Source organism: Talpa occidentalis, unplaced genomic scaffold (genome assembly GCF_014898055.3).
Source record: "Talpa occidentalis isolate TD23 unplaced genomic scaffold, MPIMG_talOcc4v2.1 talOcc4.11, whole genome shotgun sequence".
Classification (NCBI taxonomy): Eukaryota; Metazoa; Chordata; class Mammalia; order Eulipotyphla; family Talpidae; genus Talpa; species Talpa occidentalis.
Window position 1 is genome coordinate 83,064,421 of NW_023601104.1, and position 6,000 is coordinate 83,070,420.

General features: G+C 39.0%; 1 long non-coding RNA gene across 1 annotated transcript in view; it reads right to left on the bottom strand.

Annotated features, from left to right (window-relative positions):
• LOC129145216 (uncharacterized) overlaps nucleotides 1-5,348 on the bottom strand; it is a 75,716-nt gene extending 70,368 nt beyond the window's left edge. Inside the window, exons 1-2 of the long non-coding RNA XR_008550440.1 lie at nucleotides 5,104-5,348; nucleotides 1,096-1,176 (exon numbers count right to left, since the gene is read on the bottom strand). This is a non-coding gene — a long non-coding RNA (uncharacterized LOC129145216). The remainder of the gene's footprint in view (nucleotides 1-1,095; nucleotides 1,177-5,103) is intronic.
• Between the last annotated feature and the right edge of the window lie 652 nt (nucleotides 5,349-6,000).

The window sequence follows — 6,000 nt, forward strand, 5'->3', positions numbered from 1 at the left end:
CCTTCTCCTTGGTCCTATGAACCAACCAATTCTGAAATGAATCAAAATCAAGACTGGATAAAGCTTTTAAGAAGATGGAGAAAGCTCTGCTGTCCTGGACACACACAGTTTTCCTTTTGAGACAAAATTCTGTTTCTGGTAGAGGCTGAATATATCACCACTCAGGTTTAACTGTCTGCCAGAAGTGGGTGCTCACCCACTAAGCTCATTGAAGTCCCTGTGCCCAGGAGCAAAGGAAGTGATACACACAACCCCAAAAGGAGATCAGAGCTCTAGTCAACTTCATACACCTATGACCTCATGTGCATTCAAAAACAAAATCTTAATTGAATAAACAATTCCATCTTTCCTGGAAGGTGTTTTGCAGAAAGCTTTTGGTTTCCCATACTATGACTTTCTTTCTTTTCTTTTTTTTTTCACATACAGGATACTAGACTAAGTTCTGTTATATTTATTCTTTGGTGTGCAAAAGGAAAAAATCTGAATGGTTAAAAATTTGATGGACTCAAATAGCTTTAAAATGTTATTATTGTAACTCAAATGAAGCTACATGGACCTTTGGCTAGCCTTTCTCTACTTGGGTTATATTTAGAAGAAACCCATTACTAGCACTCAAATTAATTAAAAAGTAATTTAAATATTTATTTCTGGCCTGCACAAAAATTAAAAAGGAAATTACATCCTATACAAATATTTTAAAATAGCAATGATCCACACTATGACTTTCCTTTAGTTTTTATCTTTTTGTTGTTTATTGCTTTGTCTTTAGCTTCCCTCTGTTCCTCTCACTTTAAGGAACAGTATATTTGGGATGGATACTTCTCTCATACGCTTTAAAACTCTCTGAGGTAAATGTCAGAATTCTTCACAAGGCAAATAAAGTTGAGAAAAATTATCTTTCACAACTACAAAAAGCCCTGGCCTCCAGAACTGAAGTGGTGTTGGAAATGAAATTCAATAGCTTAGTTTTCTGTGCCTTGCAGAGAAGTATATAACCCACTCCCCAAACTGTCATGCATAATTTCATACAAATGGGTTATCTGCCTTTAAGGTTTAAACAAAGAGCAGAGCTGGCAAGGGGGGTGGGGAAGTCACCTGTAAGTTATTGAGAAGGCGGTTGGCTCTCTGGGAGTCAGGATAAGGGTAATTAGCTTGGAAGTCCACACTCTAATTTGCCTGAAGAGAAACAAATGAAAAAAATTACACACTCTGTGTGTATGTGTGTTTACATTTTCAGCATAGCTGTTGGCTTTCATCTGCCAACCTTCAGTATTCTCTCCTCCACTTTGAGTAAAACCCAGGTGCCACTGACAATATTGTAATACTTATTTAATAGGCAGCAGTGGGTGGCAGTCTTTTTTTTTTTTAACCTGCTGAATTTCTCTTATTTCTTGCCAGATGCAGCTTTCACCCTTTATATCCACTGAACTTTGCAGAACAAGTCAGCTGGAAGATGATTTTGCATGCCTCCTATTTTTCAGCTCCCAGTAATTTGCTCAGCAAATAACAGGAAGCCCAGTTCTTTGCTGCTAGCACCAGGACCACTCAGAAACACAGGATTCATCACTTTTAGATCTCAAGTTTTGAGTGCACTATTATTTTTTCAACATTTTAATCTTTTTCTTCGCCAACTTTGGTTACAATGTATTTTCATATTTCACCTTTTCGTCACATTTCCTTTTCATCATAGCTAAGAATGAGGTATTTTGTATTCTTTCATTCAAAAAGTGTTATGATTATGTTTGTCTCTTGCCATTGAGCTTGGGGCAGAAGAAATAAGTGTAAGTGCATGTGTCTGAGTGAGTTTTACAAAATCATAGGAATGACTGGCTACATTTTAGTAAAACTGAGAAATCCAATCATGCGTGCATGTACCACTGACCTGTGTCAAGTCTGTATGAAACACAGGCATAGAATCTACTAGAATATATCTTTGCCATCTATGTTAACTCTTAAATCCATGGGCACCAACTCTACTGACTCTTGAGATGAAATTATATGCTAAGATATAACTTCAAATGCACACATTCACCTCAAAGACAGCAGCACTGAAAAAAGACACTGGCACGCCTCCCAGCCCCCGGCGAACCTGTGACTCTTTCTCTTTCTGGTGTTCTCCCGTGGTCTCTTCCTCTCATAGCTGGGCTCCGGTGTCTTTCCACCACCTCTGCCATACTTCATCCTCTCTGACACCGCCATTATCTGCTCAGCCTCCAGGCTCAGGTGTGCCCACTTACGCATGCCTACACCACATTTAGGCGTCCACTATCAGGCACGCACACCCCGAGTCCACGCTCCCGAGCACCTTCTGCATTCATAGCCACAGATGATAGCCACAGAGGCCAAAGGCAGAAGAGCCTGAACAAACTTCATTTACCCTACAGAGGCCTTCCCCCAAAACTGGTGCTCTGGAGGTCACCCCAGACCTCCAGACCTCCTTCCTTCACTGATCCAATACGCCTGCCAGCATCTGCTACAATTCACCCAACTCAGCTGCTTCTTGGTCAACGGTCTAATTCCCTCTTCTTGTTTGTTTCCACACCAACATGAGGGTGGGGCTGAACAGAATGCCTTCCTCGCATTTCGGTGGGAAAGAACACACCAAATACTGGTCCAGCCCACTTCAACTCTGTTGCAGGGTAGGGCAAATGTGATGATCAGGTTTTTACACTGTTGGCCTCTGTGGCTATCACCTGCAGCCTTAACTGCAGGAAGCTTTTGGGATCATGGGCACAGGGCATGCATGCCTGATGGTGGGAGTATGGTGTGGGCATATGTGAGTGTGCACACCTGAGCCTGGAGGCTGAAGCTCTGGACGCCGTGACTCAGAGCCCGGGCAGTGGAGAACAGTTATGAGAGGATGAGAGACAGCTGTGAGGGAAAGCCCTGAGGAAAGAGCATATGGAGATTCTCAGGGGGCCCAAGATGCTGTCTCCCTGCTGCCTTGTTTCCACTGCATACTAGTAAAAATCCTGTGGGGATGATGTCAAGGGCTCCAAGATGCTCTTTTAAGCTGCTTGAATTGACCATGAAACTACCTGGCCTGGGAAGGTTGCAATATATTCAGTAAAGTGAAATATAAAGATGTTCTTACCCTTCAGGACCCTTCCTCTTCTCTCAGTTTCCTTGTTGCTCACAGACACCACCATACCGTATCTGGCACTCATAGTCACTGGAAAATCAATCCTTCCAACCCTTGCTCACAATTAAAATCCCAACCTCAGGGCCTCCCTGGTGGTGCAAGGGGTTAAGCACTGCATTACGAAGCAATCCACAGCCTCTGTAGCACAAATTTGAGTTTGATCCCCAGCCGGCCAGGGAGACACCCACATGGCACAGCAGACCTCTCCTGTCTTGCCCACTGCTCCCCTCAGCAGTGTATTTCAGTCAGTCTGCCTGTTCTGTTCCCCACTATGTCTCTGGTGCATCCTCTCACCCCCCTATATCTCTGACCTGTACCCCAGCTCTTGTATACATAAATAAATCTTTAAAAAAAATCCCAATCTCAGGAAAACTACAAATTGCAGAATGTTAAAGACTTTGGGAGTGACACACTAAATAAGAAAGAATGGTGACGCCTCTCTATCCTTCTGGAACAAACTCCTTACTTCCTTATCACAAAATCATTACCAAGTAACTTCTGAAAAAGTCAGTTGTGAAGAAAAGGAAGGTAATTTATGACTTTCTTCAAAAACAAGAAACTTGTTTGTAACTTTCTTTACCTCCCACGCTAGGTTGGGCCTAAATTAATACTTAATATTTAATAATTTCAAAGGAAATAAAACGTCAAGTTAAGGAAAGAATTTATTGGTTTTTTAAATAGTGTCTCAAATCTCTTATATTTCAGAAAAAATAAGCTGGCAGGGGACAGAAGCATGTAAAGGAGAGTGAACATTTCAAAGCATGATTCTGTCAAGCTTATAATAAACTGATATATATATGCTTATATTTATTTAATAGTTCTATTTCCATTTTTGAAAATGTTTTAGGAAGAAAAGTTAAAAGAGGTGAGGTTTTTCATTTTAAGATGTGAACAATAATTTGTGTCATTTCTCTGAAATCAAGACACCGAGGGTCAGGTTTAAAATCACAAGTACAATTTTGTGGATATTGCAGCTAACATGTAAAAATAATGGAAATGGAGTCTATTAATTAAGGAATGTAAGACAGTTATATGCATGATGAGCAGAAAGAGCATCTATTAATTCCAACTGGGCAAGACATAAAGGAATGAGGGTAGTTTGATTTCCTAGAAGTGTGGATTACTTGTTTTCAGAGAAAGAGTGACTTTTGTTATATGTTGTTCAACTGAATCATTAAGCATCCTAAAAAAGTATGGGCTATTGTTTTTGTGTGTGTCTACCTGGTATTCTGTTATCAAAATCTAACCTGAGCACTCAACAGACCTATTATAGAGACCTACCTTTGAGGGTACACTTAAATCCGTGTCATAATTTAGATATAGACACTGTGTTCTAAATACATATATATTCCAAAGAGAAGAGAAAATTTATTTTCCAAAGGAAATGGGGTTATGATCAATGTTTTTTAAGCAGAGGAAGAAAAATGATTCAGAAAATTTGTCAATTCAATTTCATGGTTTATGTATATCAAAATACAGCTGGTTGACCAGATGTTTTGTTTATTTTTCTGGATATATTACTGCAATGTGGTTGAATTTTTTCCCTAATACTAATATAGCTCAGTTATTCTTTATAAAAATAAGCTCATCTGATGCCAACTATAAATGTGTATATCAGGTTGTTTTTGTGGTGATAATTTAAGATTTGCTTAAAGATTTTGGGAGCAAAAATATGAAAGTAACTGACAGATTTTTAGAGATGCCATTAGAAAGTCTACAATCTTAATTGGTCATTTATTAAAATCATGACAATTATACATTCTGAATCTCAGATAGCACAATAGTAAAGACATACTAAACATCTCACAAATTTTAAAGAGCACAGAAGCTGGACACCAGGAGTAATGACGTCATCATGCTTCTCATGCTCAAGGACCCCTTCCCTTTATTTCTTATCATCTTTCTTTTTCTCCTTTTGGAAGGGCCCTCCCAATGTGATTTATTCCAGACTTTAAACCTACCTCAAATCTGGTCTGGAATAGAGGCTTTGAAGGCTAAAGGAGGTCCAGATGAAAGAACGGCAGGCTGGAAAAGTCCACAGAGAAATGCGTGACAGAGATTAACATGCCACAACCTCTTAATCAAAAACGCTGAACAAAAATCACCAGGCGACAGTGGCTGCATCCAAAAGTTGTAGACGTAAAAATGCAGAGAGAAAGGACATCTGGACAGAAAGGTGGGTCTGAAACAATCTCAGCGGCTCTGTGCTGTCTAAAGGAAAATTAGAAAATGTAAAAGTCTGGGAAAGTAAAAAAATTATTGGATAGAAGTCTATTAAGTCAGTGGGGGAATTTTTTAATGAATATACACATTGTGCTGTGTTTTGGACAGGAACTATTTACTGTACACTTTCCATGTTCTAGGCACTAATATTTGTTATATAAAGATCTTATTTCACATTTTTATTTAGTCTATGAAAAAGGTGATATTGCCCCATATTATGGATAAGAAAACATACTGCTGGAAAGGAAGGTGATCAATCTGAAGTGTGAGTGGACAGAACCAAGGAGGATCATAATCAAAAAGGATGACACCCGAAATTCAAAGTGAAATCTAGTTCCAAAGCTCAGACTTTTTTCATTAAACCACATTGCCTCTTAAACTTTCCTACTTTAAATGGAGACCATAAATTATAGGTACATTCTTGAAAGAGAATAAAATCTCTCCTTTTGTAAATGCAACATTAACATCATGAACTCATGGGTTTAGATATTTACTATATATTACAATCATCTGGGGAAAAATGTATATTCCTTTGCCCATTTTCAGACAATACAGTTCAGCAGGTCTAAGTCAATCTTTGGGTATATTGAATATAATTTTAGAAACCCTGGTGTTCTAATTATCATCCTGGATCA